Source organism: Panthera pardus, unplaced genomic scaffold, assembly GCF_024362965.1.
Source record: "Panthera pardus isolate Hobbes unplaced genomic scaffold, ASM2436296v1 HiC_scaffold_17, whole genome shotgun sequence".
Lineage (NCBI taxonomy): Eukaryota > Metazoa > Chordata > Mammalia > Carnivora > Felidae > Panthera > Panthera pardus.
Window position 1 is genome coordinate 139,608,192 of NW_026526732.1, and position 16,517 is coordinate 139,624,708.

The following is a 16,517-nucleotide window of genomic DNA, read 5'->3' on the forward strand; positions in this document are numbered from 1 at the left end:
TTCAGGAGACTCGGATTTCTTATCGGGCCTCTTCACAGACGGCATCACCTTGACCCCTATAGTGTTCTCCCAGACCTTTTTATTCAGGTATGGGGTGTGATTTGATGGCCTTTACTGACTTTCATCTTCCCCACTCATCCTCCTCCTGTGGCCTCACGAACCCCAGAATTACTGTGTGGTCCCTGACTAATGACTGAAGTAGGTTAAGGCCAACTCCCAATTCCCCAGAAATGGAGTATCCTTTTTCCTACTTCTGGGCGTCCAGGACTGACCATTCTGCTCATCACCACGAACCCTGTTGAGCTGGATTTCTCACATCTCAAGCTCTTCGCTTTAACAAGGAAGAAGACAGGACATCTATGTCTATGAGAGCATGTGAAGGGGTAGCGAAGGAAGGATGCCAAGACCTTGAATATGTAGGAGCAGAAAGAGGACGGGGAGCTAAATCTATCTAGCACCCTCCTTCTCACTGGGATAGCTCTTATAGAATGCCAGACTCCAGGTGCTCCTGTGGAGGAACCAGAAGTATGCTTCCAAATACTTCAAGATGGCCTTGTGTCCCTTCCCTGACCCATCCCAGTTCTGTATTTTCTGAAAAACTCCTACAAGTATATCATCTGAGCTACATGAGAATTGTTCTGTAGATCAAGTCACGTTTGCCATTCAAGAGACCCTGTGTTGAGCAGTGGGGAATTCTAAGTATTTTCAACACGAATACTAGTCACCCTCACGGGGTTTGCAGTGTACATGGAAGGTAAATGCAATGTACATGGGAGGTAAATGCATGGAAGGTAAATCTCAGAGGAGCCAGAGAGCTATGAGGCTGGGGTGGTGTGGCTCAGTGGGCTGCATGAGAGGGCCAAGAGCAGGGGGTCAGAGGGGTGGAGCTGCAGGGGGAGGGGAACACCGGAGGAGGTGGAGCAGGCGGTGCATGTGGGAAACAAGATTGAAGAAGCTAATATGGGGGGCGCCTGGGTGGCCCAGTCGGTTGGGTGTCTGACTCTTGATTTCAGCTCGGGTCACGATCTCAAGGTTTGTGGAATCGAACCCCACGTCGGGCTGTGCGCTGACAGTGTGGAGCCTGCTTGGGATTCTTTCACTCTCCGCCCCTCCCCGACTCGCGCAGGTGCGCGCGCTCTCTCTTGCTCTCTCTCCTCTATTAAAAAAAAAAAAAAAAAAAAAGAAGCTGATGTGCATCCTTCATGAAGGGTCCCAAGGACTGGCTGTCGAGTTTGAAATTTTCCTGTTATCAGGAGCTGCCGAGGCCAAATGAACCGGACGGGGTTAGGTAAAAACAGTGCTGTGGGAAGACTCCTCTGGCTCGGTGCCCTGTAAATGGGGACTGCCGGGAGGTAAGAACGCATGGATCCTGTTGAATTCTAGGAGTGAAACTCTGAGGGCTGGGACGAGGGTGGTGACGTGAATACAGAAAGGAAGACGGAGACATGGAAGATTTCAAACCCCGGCTCTGCCCCTTGCTGCCCATGTGACCTCGTCGAGCAGGTTACTGAATTTCTTGAATCTCAGTTTCATCGACTATGCATGGAAGCTAAAACCACTTCACAGGACTGTCGTGTGAGGGTTTAACTTGTGTCGCACCCAGCACGCAGCTGTGGGTGCCCGGGCAGAGTAGGAATCCTCTTGTGGTGTACGAGACTCGATGTGTGACTAAGAGGGAGGAATCGGGAGTGCAGGGTGAGGGTTCGGAGGGCTCTTCAGGGGCTGACTCTGGGAGCCTGGGACAGTCACGCAGCATTGGCAGAGGTGGACGGAGCTGTTTGGGCCTCCGGATTCGGTTTGGGGAAGACTCTTAACCCAGGCTGCCGAGGGCCTCTCCAGAACCCCACAGCCCTGAGGATTGGGTCTCTGAAACCAAGGCTTCTAGTTTCCGCTGGGCCCTCTGTGTTGCTGGCCAGCAGTAGGCTCTCTCTCTCTGACCGCTGTCACCGCTGGGTGAGGCCGGTGAAGCACTGAGGGCACAAAATTTTTTTTTTTTTTAATTTTTTTTTCAACGTTTATTTATTTTTGAGACAGAGAGAGACAGAGCATGAACAGGGGAGGGTCAGAGAGAGAGGGAGACACAGAATCTGAAACAGGCTCCAGGCTCTGAGCAGTCAGCACAGAGCCCGACGCGGGGCTCGAACTCACGGGCCATGAGATCATGACCTGAGCCAAAGTCAGACGCTTAACCGACCAAGCCACCCAGGCGCCCTGAGGGCACAAAATTTAAGGAGGCTTCCGGTTTTAGGGCCACTCCTACACCTACACGACTCCTCTCTGTGAGGCGTTTCACACCGCATCCCCTATCAAGCTCCTGTCTGCCCATATTCATTCAGGAGACAGCCTGGCTTCATTTATTCATTGACAGGTTCTAGCAGCTCAGCTTTGAGCCCTCAGGTTCCTGTCTTCGCTCCCTTGTGGGTACTGACATTGGGGCTCATCCAACCTGATTTCCTTCCACTCAGAGATGGACGCATCCCCCCTCCTGGCCAGAGACAACCTTCTTCCTGTACGCGAATCCCCCGCCTCTCCTGTCACTCCTGGGACCTCACCCCCTTAAGGAACCTGGTTCAAGCTGAACCTCAAACCTTCACCGTCTCTAGTTCTCATTCCCTTTTCTCCTCCCCTCACAGACAGATGTCTGGAAAGAATCTGCCCTCAGGTTTTGCTTCTTAGTTGACACAGCCCACTCGGGCTGGTTTCTGCCTATGGGAGGTGTGCCTGGCACAAGGGAGGGACCTGATTGGATTTGCTGCAGAGGACTTCTGCCTCCCACAGGAATTGCTCTCTGTCAGCTCACCTGTGGCCTCCATATTACCACACCGAGCGGACACTCCACTCCTTATCTTTCTGGACTCTTTGCTACTTTTGACATTGGACAACTTCCCCCTTTCTGCACCTCTCTTGGCTTTTTTCATTCCATAAATAAATCTCTCAACAATTATTTCTGGAGTACCTACTAGGTACCAGTATCCGGGACAAACCATAATACCATGCCCCTGCTTTCAAGGAGTTTACAGACTGGTGTGAGGGAGGAAGGTAAAAATACAAACAAATGTCAGGTGCTGATAAATGCTACGAAGAAAAATACAACCGGGGAGGGGCATAGGATGGGTGCTGGGGTTATAGGGGAGAGTCTCCCCCTATAAAAAGAGACATTGTCACAGGAGCCTGAAGAAAGTAAAGGACGCCTGGGAGAAGAATGTTCCAGGCAGAGGGAAGAGCAAGTGTAAAGGCTTTGAGGGAGGGGCCTGCTTGGGGATGTTTGAGGAGGGCATCCTGGCTGGAGGAGATTGAAGAAAGGCAGGGTAGGAGAAGAAAACGTCAAGGAAGAGGCCAGGCCAGGTCATGTGGGCCTTAAAGGTCATTTCAAGGACTTTGCCTTCTATTTTGAGAGAAATGAAACACTATAGGAGTGTTTTGAGCAGAAGAGTGATTTGTTGTTGTTGTTGTTGATTCATTTTGAGAAAGAGCATGGGCATGAGCATGGGGGAGGGGCAGAGAGAGAGAGGGGGAGAGAATCCCAAGCAGAGGCTGCACTGTCAGCACAGAGCCCAGCGTGGGGGTCCATCTCGTGAACCGTGAGGTCATGACCTGAGCTGAAATCAAGAGTCGGCGCTTAGGTTAAGTGCCACCCAGGCGCCCCAAGAACAGTGATTTAAATGATCACTGAGGCTGCCGTGGGACCATGGTGTATTAGTTTGCTAAGGCTGCCATGACAAAGTACCACAAACTGGGTGGCTAAAGTCACAGAAGTATATTTTGTCACAGTTCTGGAGGCCAGAAGTCTGAGATCAGGGTGTTAGCAGGGCCTCGTTCCCTCTGAAGATACTAGGGAAGGATCTGTTCCAGGCCCCTTTCTCACCTTCTGGTAGTTTCTGGGCTTGTGACAGCAGAACAGCAACCCTCTCACACATCGGCGTTCTCCCTGTGTGAGGGCCTGTGTCCTAATTTCCCCTTTTTGTAAGGATACCAGTCAAGACTGGATGAGAGACCCACCCTACTCCAGGATGACCACCTCTTCACAGCTAATTACATCTGCAGTGACCCCATTTCTACAAAAAGCCCTCATCTGAGGTACTGGGGTTAGGACTTCAACCTAGGAATGTGGGGGACACGCAATCCAACCCATGGCACAATTCAACCCACAGAATAGATGGATTATGGAAAGGCAAGGGCGGAAGTAGGGAGACCAGTTAGGAAGTTATCACAATAGCCCAACAAGAGAAGCCGCTGGCTTGGACCAACGTGGTAGCCATGGAGGTGGTGAGAAAGTGGCGAGTCTGGAGATATTTTGAAGAATCACGTTGCCATCATTTGCTGGTGGATTGGATGCGGAGTGTGAAGGAAAGAGAGGAGTCGCCGTGACTCCTGGGTTGCAGGCCTCAGTAACTACAAGGGAGTTGGGGGTCTTTCTTTCCTAAATTCTCCTCTCCCTTGGGGACCCTCCTCAGCAGCTTTTGCAGGGCCCTCCTCCAGGGCAGGCCTATCAACTGTTGGATTCTTCAGGGCTCCATCCTGGACTGCCTCTCTGGTCTCTCCTGATCGATAGGATCTTTCTCATGTTGAGGGCAAATATCCTGAATGTGCTTTTTGGGTCCTTCCCACAGGCCCCGGCTCTGGAGGATGCTGAAGGAGGAAGACATGGGAGCAGGACGACCCTGAAAGATTAAGCCTCCCAATCCTGCAACAGGTATAGCTGCTCTGAAATGCTTTGTGATGAAGGAGTCCTAAAAGTGTTTCTTTGCTATCTGCGGTGTGGAAAATGCCTTGCGAAGGGGAGGGGGGCTGCTGTGGGCCTGGACAACCCTAGATTTCTGGAAAAGGTCTCTCTGGGAAATGGTTGGCGATTATGGATTCACGCGCTGGAATTCAGCATCCCTTGGAATGGGGCTGAGGGCACTGTGCCGTGTCTCTCTTGACTTTTGCAGTTGTTGTGAATAGCAGAGGAGCCAAAGGACCCTCATGGATGGTAGCTCTATCTGCGTTCAGGGGGAATTAGACATCTCTGGAGAGCTGCAGTACAGAAGGCTGCGCTGAGAACCCCCACAGGGCCTGCCAGAGGCAGATTTCTGACCCCCCGTTCTCTTCCAAGCTCAGTTTGTCCCTCTAGAAAATGGGCGCATAGCCGTGATTCTTCTGCCAGGTCCCACGCAGACGGCGTCTGAAGGGTCAATAAATTTGTGTATAAACAGATTTTTTTTCTGTATGTTTAAACCCCGGCATAGCAAGAGATGGCTATTTTCCACAAATTCTCGGTGACGGCGGGGAAGGAGGGTGGCGGGTGTCTAATGTGATATGTGCAGGTTGTTTTTCTTGGCACCCGCCACACTTTTCATCTCTCTTATGTGGGACTCAAAGCTGATTGCTTCTGTTTCTCTTTTGTTGTGCTTGATTTTGATTTAATTTTTAAGCCATTGTGTCTTGGGGTTCCAGTAAGAAACAGATGGCTCACTCAAATGGAGTAATCTAAGAGCTTTTCCTGAAGGGGCTGTTTATAGTGGCGTAGGCAGGGTTAAGAGAACCGAGCACAGGATGTGGAAGCATCCCAGGGCTAGTGACGTCAGGGAGCTGTTACCATACCTAGTCCTGAAAGAAAGAGGGAAGGACTGGTTATTAGAACTGGAAAGAGAAGCTACATGGAAAGGTTATCTCTGGTAGAAGGGTGCAGTCAACCTTCAGCAACTCTGCTGGGGAAGAGCCAGGGGAATAAATCTCCTCACTGAACTCACTTGTCAGTTCTCCCGTCTCCTGATGATGCCTCCCGTTAGGCACACTCAGCCAGAAGCTAGAAGGCGGGGAGCCATACCGATGCTGTCCAAAGAGATCAGATCCTCTGGGGAAGCAGAGCTGAGTGGAGAAGGGTGAATGTAGAGGTGCGAAAGGGAAATATCTGACCAAGCAAGAGATACAGGTTGCTTAGGTTGTATTGCAGAGGATGTCTCCATCCAAAGAGGGGTTTTGTTTGGTGGAGTGAGTGAAACGTTGCATTATTAGGTCAGCCACATAGATCTGTTGGACTGTGAGGGCTGGAAGGAGCAACAGAAATCCTCTAATCAAACTTCACCCTTTTTTAGTTGAAAAGACCCAGGAAAGTCAAGTGACTTGCCCAAGGCCACGCATGAATTCATGAAAGTGTTTCTGGGAAGCCTGTGACATTTTTAGGAGAAAACCAACACAAAACCACTTGAAACAGTTATGAAACAGTGTAAAGCAAAATCCAGGTACTTGCAGGAGAAAGGTGTGAATTAGTGTTTGTTTTTTTCTCACGTGTCAGTTGGGATTCTTTGGGGTTGTGACTGTCATAAAACCTAACTCAAAAGTGCTCCCACAGCACAGGGAATTAACTAATCAGCTCATGTACTTGCAAAGTTAGGGATGGGGTGGGCTGTATTGTGGATGTGAACTAGCAGCTCAGCATGATGTCAACCATTATTTCTTTCCATCTCTCTGTCACTCTTCCGTGATGTCAGTTCATCCTCAGGCTGGCTTTCCTCAGGGAGGCAGAATGGCTGCAGGAGTTCCTGGGCTCATAGTTGCATCCCTCTGGTCAGGAGGAAAGAAGCATTCCTTCTGGTAAAGAAAGTCCTTAGAAGATTGAGAAAGTGTCTTTTCCAGAATCCCATCCCCAGGAAACCAACCCTGGCATTTCATTGGCCCAAATTGAGCCATGTGCTTATTCCTCAGCCAATCCCAGTGCCCTCTGTTGATTGGCAGGGATGGGAAGTTTTTCTGGTTGGTCTATCCCTCTACTGGAGGAGTGTGTCAGCTTTCCCTAAAGCACCAGGACTGGCAGGAAGAGGACGAGACAAAGCCGGGGGTGAGGGTGGGGGTGGGGGTGGGGGTGGGGGTGGGGGGGGGGGGGGAGATGGGTACCAGGAAAGTGGGAGCTGACATCCACTATACTGTATCATGCATAGAAAGCTATAGAAATTCCACTGATCTAGACCCATTGTTGGAAGTAACAGTGAGACAAAACCTGTTTTTAACTAGTGAAAGTCTGCATTTTAAAATATCTTACCATAGCATAGTTTCAGACAGAATCTTCCCAAACAGTTCCCAGACAGGCTTGCAATTAGCATCTGCTTCTCACTACGTCTTAAAACATAGGACCTTCTAGTAGATTGATCGTGCCTTCTACTATTCTGTTTAATTTCTCATATGCTTATTCAACCTTTTTATAGCCAGAGTGAACGCTGAACTCAAATTCTGGGTTAGTGGAGATTAAATTACATTAATGAAGTTCCTCATTTAAACCTTATCTATAAAATGGGAGTAGAATAGCACCTACTTTATAGGTCCGTTGTAAGGATTAACTGAGATAATCCAAGTAAAATGCCCAGTGTCCCAGTGGCTGGCCCAATAAATGTTATCTTTATTTGCTTCATATATCTCCAAATATTGTCACATTTATGTGTTTATGTGTGCATTTAGTCTAGGAAATTAACTCTCTTCACTACAAATTTATTGTTTGCCACTGATTAGTTCAGTTAGAGATGAGGTAAATAAAGGTGCTAAAAAATTTAGTGTTTATGGATTTTTTTCCACTGGAATGGTTTTTATTTTAGAATTCAGTTCGGGGAAAATCTAAAAAAAAGAAAATTTTAGTAGCATACAGTTAAGTTAAATGTAGGTATAATCCCTGGAAGTGAGGGAATTTTTATTTTGCAGTAACTTATTAATATATTCTTAGTTGAAAAGTTTTATAAGTAGTTGAAGGCCTGGAGCACCTGGGTGGCTCAATTGGTCGAGTGTCTGACTCTTGATTTCGGCTCAGGTCTTGATCTCATGATTCTTGAGACTGGGCCCCATATCGGGCTCTGTGCCAACAGCAAGGAACCTGCTTGGGATTCACTCTCTCCCTCTCTCTCTGCCTCTCCCCTGCTCTCACCCTCTCTGTCTCTCAAAATAAATAAATAAACATCTAAAAAACATAGTTGAAGGCCTGTCATGATCTATCCCAACTGATTTTCTTGCCTTTGTTCTCAGTTTGGAGGCTCCAGAAGGGGCAAGTGACCCTCTTCAGCTTTGGCTTCCCAAACCAACCACACCATTTGGGGTTTTCTGAGTGGATGGATTTTAGGATCACCTGAATCAAGTGAGATGCTATAGAAGCTAGAATCTGGTCTTGGGCATTTATTTCAGTTGAAGTCTAGCTGACAAAATGCTGTGAATTGTTCTCTAAAGCTTTTAGTGTCATAAAGCTGACCTCTCAGAATCTCAGCAGAGCCACCTGTCTTGGTTCGGGGGTTCCCAGATTAGCGGTGGGAGAGCACAGGTTGATCCTGTGCTCCCTCGAGTACCCTCAAGCTTTATCACCTATGTTTCAAAACCAGGAAGAGATAACCTGATAATGCAGGGTGAATAGGGTACAGTGAGGGGTCTGCAGATAGAAGAAAAATTTCCAGAACAACCAGAAACTTATAGACCTGAGAAAAATTCATACTCTCGCCCTTGCATATTGACAAAGATCAGTCTTAAATTTTCTGTAGGTCGTTTGCTGACCCTGGAGCTGGTCACCATTGTGATAACTAGATGGGAACCAGTGATAATTAGATGATTGACCCTAAATTACTTGGTCCAGACAAGTCGTTCTCATATGTAGATGACTTGGATGAAGAACTATCAAAAAAATTGGAAGGGATTAGCCTAGAGCTACCAGCTTCTTATCTTGCTTTGCCTTCCTTAGTGGAGGGATGTTTTAAAAAACCTAACATCTGTTAGCATAGAATTTCATAAAAGAGTTTCATTTAAGAAAAGGAGTATTTTTTCCTGACATTGCCTGTAAAAACTACCTCACGCAGTTGGATCCTTCATTGCGATCTGTGGGTAACAAGAATTGGGGAGATGGAGAGTTATTTACTTCATGTGCAAGTATAGGGGGGCAAATCCTACTTTTTAAAGTCTCTCTTAGAACCTAGGAATTCTCTTAAGCCATATCTTTATTTGACTTAAAGGAGCCGGAGAAATTCACTTGAACGCAAGGCTTGATGAGTCCAATTCATTTTATAAAGAAGGAACAGTTTACTCTCGTCATTAACTTAGAATTGTTAGTTTGATTTTCTGCCAGTAGAAAGAAAGTCTTGCAAGACCTACATAGTTCAGATTAAAAGGTATGTCAACAGTTTTTCTTTTTCCACAGTTTCACCCTAAAAATGATAAATCTGTTCGGTTGGACTTGACCTCCAGTTGTGTGGTATGTGCCTCTATGTGTGGGAAAGCGTACACACACACACACACACACACACACACACAGAGAGAGAGAGAGAGAGAGAGAGAGAGAGAGAGAGAGAGAGAGAGAAAGAGAGAATTTAAAGCTCCAGAAAGGAAAGGGTGGTTGTGAGAAATCAGTCACTGGTGTTAGGACTTGTAGTAACTGTTGCATCTTGTAGCTGCCAAAACAGTATGAGTTAAGATGTCTTTTGGAGTCCTTAAAAAAAAACCCAACATATACCCAGCCACCCTTGGCATCCCAAACAGTCATAAAACATTCCTCATTCTGCTTCACTTCACATGCCTGCTTGGCTTTGCCACAAGCATGTTTTGCCTTCCAGCCAGGGATTAAGCTTCTGTGTGAGGCCATGACTGGTGTGAAAGCAATTTCTCTGTCATTGTTGAGGGGGGAGAAAAAACCGCTTGCACGCTTGTGCGAAATCCTGAGTGGAATTATGGAATCCTAGCTCCGAAGAGGGTTTTGAGGTCTGTGCCTTCCTGCTGGGCTATTCTAACACTCATCACCTTGACTGACAAAAGGCGACCTAATCCCAACGCTTCGTTGACCTCTAACACTTCATGGATCCCCTGTGAACAAGGACACGAACTGAGATGTGTCTTTCTCAAGAAAAAGCAGACCATTGGCCAACATACCACATATGCAGTTACTGCCCTGTTCACATCCTTGTTCTTGGGCACGGTGTCACTGTTTGAGTCCTGGTTGTATTCTCACAGATGCTCATACAGCACAGTCCTCACCTGTTCTAGGAGACCCTCCATCTTCATTCAGACTCCTTACTACTTGTTTCTCCTCAGGTGTATCTCTCTCCACAGCACGCTATTCAGTGTGCCTAGTTATGGCTCCGTGTTCTTTCGGACAGACATTACCACAGCCCCCTTGCTTTGGTCAACTTGGGCTGCCGTAACAAAATACCACAGACTGGGTGGCTTAAAATAGAAATTTATTTCTCACAGTTCTGAAGGGGAAGTCTAAAGATCAAGGGGTTGGCAAGGCAGGTTTCATTCTGAGAGCTCTTAGGATAGTTTGTAGGCGGCCGCCATCTTGATGTGTGCTCATTTGACATCTTCTTTGTGTCCTTGCAAAAAAAGGAAGCTCTGGTGTCTCTTCTTCTTATAAGGACACTAATCCCATCATGGGGCTCCAGCCTTGTGAGTCTTCTTAATATAGTTGGTTCCCAAAGGCCCCATCTCCTAATACTATCAGATTGGGGGCTAGGGTTTCAACATATGAATTTGGGTTGGGGGATGGGGGGTGGGACACAGACTTTCAGTCCCTAACAATTCTGAATCGTTATTTGTGGTTCCCGTGAAGTGTTTGGAGGGTCGTTGATCCAGGAGCCCTGCAGTCAGTAGAGAAAGCCTTAGAATTACAAACTTTTGTTGCTCTGTAAGAAGTACAGTGTCCTACTGGTGGCTTACTGGACTACAAAATCGGAAGACCTTTACCACACACTTCAAGGTGACCTGTGGCAGACTGATGATCTCCTTTTCTTTTCAGATCTTAGGTTTCCTAGGTCCAGATGTCAGTGTTAAAAGGTGTGGATGCCAAACTTGCTCAGCCTCAATGAATTGTGGATGGTTCCGCATTCAATATTCCCTGACCACCATCTATAGCCTCCCTTATGGGCCTCTAAAAGGGAGGCTCTTAGAACAAAAACCTGGGAACATGGCTTATTTCTTAGCGCTTTATCTTCTTGGGCATTCACTCCCTTTCATGGGGGAAAGGAAGGCAGTAAATTATAATGCAACTGTTCCTTATTCCTTTAGAGATCAATATTTTACAGTGTCATTTTAAATGTATAAAAATATAAATATGGTAATGTCCACATGGGCGCGCGCATGCGCGCGCGCGCACACACACACACACACACACACACACACACACACACACACATACCTGGGCCAGGTGGAAGATTTTAAAATACAAAAAGGCCTTTGAAAATTATTTTAAACTTTCAAGGAACAGATAATTTCTGTGTTATATAAACTGTTCCAGGATTTAGAAAAAAGATGGAACACTTCCAGATTCTTTTTTCAAGCAAACATGACCCTGATAACAAATCTGGCAAGCCCCCAAAGGGAGGCTCTCTACCAGTCTCTCATAGGAATGTAAAAATTTTAGATGAAATTCTAGTGAGTAGATTTCGACAATAGATATATGAATGTTCCACTATACCCAAGAAGGTTATGGAATGCAGGAATGGCTTCATATATATATATTTTTCATTTGCTTCACATAAATTATTTAAGTAAAAATATGCAATGATCTCATTAATTCCAGAAGTACATTCAGTCAGTTCAACTTCTAATTTTTACAAACCACTTAGAAACGAGTATATAAAATGACCATTCCTTCGTATAATAAGGAAGATTGAGTTCATACAGCCTACTGTCATTATACTTATCAGGGCCACAATAAAGGCATTATTGGATATGGCTGAGATCAAAACAAAAAGCCAGTGCAGAAAGTTATGAAAGCGGTAACATTAACTTTAGAGAATAAATATTGTAAAGAAAAGGATAAAATTATCATTACAGATTGCTTAGTTGTAGATCAAGGAGGCTTAAAGAGATTAAGTTAAAACCCTACTTCTAGGTGGTGAGATTACAATTAAGGATTTAGATATTTCTGAAATTAGTTCAAGAGTCTGATGCCATTCCTGTCAAAGTCCCATCAGGACTTTTAAAATTTCACAAGATGGTTATCAGTCTATATGGAAAAATATGTAGATGAGAACCTCATGGGGAATCTTGGAAATGGCTCGAGGAGAAGGGAGTTAGATCTATTGGATATTACAATATATAGCAATACTAGATATTAAAGTGTACCTTTGTAATTAAAACACCATGGTATTGACATAAAAAGAGGAAGTAGGTGAGTGAACTAGGATAGTTCAAAAGCAGACCCTCACATAAATAATTCGATAAATCATAAAGAAGTCATCACAGATCAGGGGGGGAAGGAAGAATTATTCAATAAATAATTTTGATGCATAGTTAGCAATTTGGAAAAAATCATTCTAACTTCACCACAATGAATTACATATTGATTAAACAATTAAGTGCAAAATGTAGAGGCATAGGGAAATCTATAGAATTGAATATTGCTTTAGAAACAAAAGAAAAACACTCAAAAATGAAAAGAACAGTCCATCAAACTACAGAAAAAAATCAAAGATTTCTTCATGTAAAAAACCAGTGGGGTAACAATAGGGAAAGATTTGCATTCATATGACAGAATTTGTATCTTTATTTTGTGACGTGCTCAAACAAATAAAAAAAAACTAATAAAAAAAAAAACCCTAAAACCTTGGTTGGACACTTGAATAGATAACTACATATAGCACCATACACATATATGGAAAATGTTCAATTTTGTAATAAGAGATATGTAGATTGAAACAGCAGCAAAATACTATTTTAACATATTATTTGAAGAATACATTAAAAAATTAATGTTTATTTATTTTGAGAGAGAGAGAGAGAGAGAGACAGCGTGAGCAGGGGAGGGACAGAGAGAGAGGGAGACACGAATTCATGAACCACTCAGATCATGACCTGAGCCAAAGTCAGATGCTCCACCAACTAAGCCAGCCAGGCACCCCTCCAAAGAATGCATTTTTAATGGTAATCCCCAGTTCTGGAGGTATTGCGATATTCAGTGTATTAAAGAGCCATATTATTTATTCATACATTTTGATCCACTTCTGTAGACCATCTTCCACAGTAATACCACTTCTGTGGACCATCTTCCCACATTCCCTCCATGAGGGAAATAATACACAACATTTAATAACCTATTTAAACAAAGATGCTCCCTGAAGCATTATTTACAAAGTAGCCACATGCGCGTGCACGTGTCCGTGCGTGCGCACACACACACTCACACACACACACACACACACACACACACACACACACACACACAATGTCCAACTGTTGAATAACTGTCAAATAAGATAGTTCCTCTATCAGCGTAATACTCTAGTATAATTAACAATTATTTTGAAGATATGCAGCAATGTGACATGATATTTACAATATAATTTTATGTATAGAAATTGCCAATAAATTGTGGTGTAGTTTCACTATGGAATACAACTATATAACTATGCAATTAAATTGAATGAACCATAGCTGTGTGCGACAACAGGGAAGGATCTCAGGAACATAGCTGTTAAGTAGAAAAGCAAGTTGCAATGTGATCCCAATTACACAAAGTTCAGATACATACAGAGCTAATGATACAGTGTTTAGACATCCACATGCATGGGGTGCCTGGGTGGCTCAGTCGGTTAAGCATCCCTCTTCAGCTCGGGTCATGATCTGGTGGTTCATGAATTGGAGCCCGGTATCAGGCTCTGTGCTGACAGCTCAGACCGTGGAGCCTGCTTCAGATTCTGTGTCTCCCTGTCTCTCTTTGCCCTTCCCCAGCTTGTGCTCTCTCTCTCTCTCAGAAATAATAAATGAATAAACTTAAAAAAAAAAGTTTAGATGTCCACATGCATGTGCAAACCCTATAAGAACAAGCGATCATAGACAAAAATTCAGGCTAGTCGTGGAAGGAGAGAAGAGAATGAGGGAGGAGCCCCTGGGGGCTACCTAGGGGATGGTAAAGTCTCTTTCTCAAGCTGAACTATGGACACGTGTGTGTATATATATATATATATGTGTGTGTGTATATATATATATATATATATATATATACACACATTTGTGTGTACATACATATGTATATATGCATAAGTGTGTATATATACACACGTATATACACACATATGTATACACACACACATATATATATATATATATTATTGCTCTTTTTTATACCTTAACATAAGCAACAAATATTTTTAATGTCAAATACATTAAGTGTGTTAATTTCACAAAGGAGTATCAAAACCCATATTCACTGATTACAATTATGTTCAAAATATGTGTCCCTAAAAAAAGATGGTAAGAAAGTATATAGGTAACAGTGACTGTGTTAGTGACTGTGTTAGACTGGGTAGCTTATTCTTTCTTTTTCTCTCATTTCAAATAAAACAGGCATGCCTTGTTTTATTGTGCTTTGCAGAGTTTTGTGGCAACCCTGTGTTGAGCAAGTCTATCGGTGTCATTTTTCCAACAGCATCTGCTTAGTTTGTGTCTCTGTGTCACATTTTGGTAATTCTCACAATATTTCAGACATTTTCATGACTGTTTGCTTATATTTGTGATGGCGACCTGTGATCGGTGTTCTTTGATGTTACTATTGGAGCCTGAAGATGGGACTGAATTGCTGCAATCTCATGATCAAGCTTTAATAGATGAGGAGTTGCTTCCTGTGGATGAGCAAAGAAAGTGGTTTCTTGAGATGGAATCTACACCTGGTGAAGATGCTATGAAGATTGTTGAAATGACAACGAAGGATTTAGAATATTACATAAAGTTTGTCGATAAAGCAGTGGCAGGGTGTGAGAGGACTGACTCCAGTTTTGAAAGAAGTTCTGTTGTGGGTAAAATGCTATCAAACAGTATCACATGCTACAGAGAAATTATTTGTGAAAGGAAGAGTTAGATGATGTAGCAAACGTCATTGTTGTCTTATTTTGAGAAGCTGCCATAGCCACCCTGATCAGTCGGCAGCCATCAAGTGGAGTCAGGTCCCTCCACCAGCAGAAAGATTATGATTTCACTGAAAGCTCAGATGATGGTTTGCATTTTTTAGCAATCAAATATTTTAAATTAAGTTGTTTTTTTAGACATAATGCTATTGAACATTTAATGGACTATAGTACAGTATAAACATAAATTTTATATGCACTGAGAAACCAAAAATTCACTTGAAACGCTTTACTGCCATATTCACTTTATATCAGTGGTCTGGAACTGAACCCACAGTATCTCTGAGGTATGCCTGTCTGTGCATATGTTGCATTTTTTTAAACAAAGGAAAATTGAAGAATACTTCTGCAATTATAGGATGACTTAAGCTTCCAGTGGAGGGATTGCCGTTGTCCAGAGAGTAATAGACCTCACCAATGACGCAGAAGGGGAGGTGGATTTAAAATGTAAAAGAAAGATGGAAAAATATGTCCACGAATAGTCACTGAGCATCTTTCTTGTGTGAGAAAGCCTTGACCTGACCTGTGTTCTGAAAACATCTTTTGTATACTGGGTTTATTGAATTGCTGCAAGGGATGAATTTAAAAAGGCTGGCATTTCTTTGGGTTCCCTTAAAAACATTTTTTTAGCTTATTATTTTGTCTGGTTATAAAAATAATACAGTGATTTGAAATATTCTTACAAAAATGTAATGGAACTAGTAGCTGAGCGGACACTAGAACTAATTTGCAGTTGAAAGAAAATACAGGGGATAGAGGAACATGTTAGAAGACACCATGAGGATGCATTCAGGAAGTTCTTGGAACATATGACCCATACGCTGCTCATAAATAAAATGGCATGGAAAAGGAGGGGTAGCACTATGGAATAACTTTTAAAAGACTCAAGGGACATATCAGCCAAATTCCAGTGTAAATCTTGTTTGGACCCTGATTTAAACAACCCAACTGTGAAAAGGCATTTATGAGACCCATTAGGAAAATTGGGACACTAATTGGATATTTGATATTGAGAAATTATTGTTAATTTTTAGGTGTGATATTATTATTTATGGTTATATTTTAAAAATACATACTATAGTGTTTGTGAGCAAATGAAGTATCAAATACTTTAAAACAGTCCAGTGGAGAGTTTGAGTATATTAAACTCATATATAAGGTCATGAGGTCATATATAAGGTTATATATATATGACCTTATATAAACTCATATATAAGGTCATATATATATAAGGTATATATAAACTCATATAAGGTCCAGATGTTTTTGGGGTATTTATGGATCAATGATATATCCAGGGTTTATGTTAAAATAATCCAGGGACAGGAGCCCTAGTGGGATATAGATGAAACAAGGTCAGCCATGTATGATAATTGAGGCCCAGCAGTGGGTACATATATTCTTGCCACATTTGTATATATGCTTAGAATTTTTCATAATAAAACATAAATAAGGGTAATACATGCTCACAGCTGAAAATGTAAAAAATATAGAAAAATATAAAGAAGAAAATGAAAGTCACCCATAATCCCACCCCTTGGAGATAACTACTATAACATTTTTATAAGAAAGAATCCTTCTATGCTCTCCTTATGCATTTACAATATATGTTCTTATACACCCACACTTTTAAACAAGAAATTATGCTATCTATATTGTTTTGTATTCTGCTTTTTT

General features: G+C 43.2%; 1 protein-coding gene across 1 annotated transcript in view; it reads left to right on the plus strand.

The window, feature by feature from the left end:
* TRERF1 (transcriptional regulating factor 1) overlaps window positions 1-16,517 on the plus strand; it is a 207,532-nt gene that overhangs the window by 79,644 nt on the left and 111,371 nt on the right. Inside the window, 1 exon segment of the mRNA XM_053905007.1 lies at window positions 4,611-4,693. The gene's annotated coding sequence lies outside the window, so the exon portion shown is untranslated.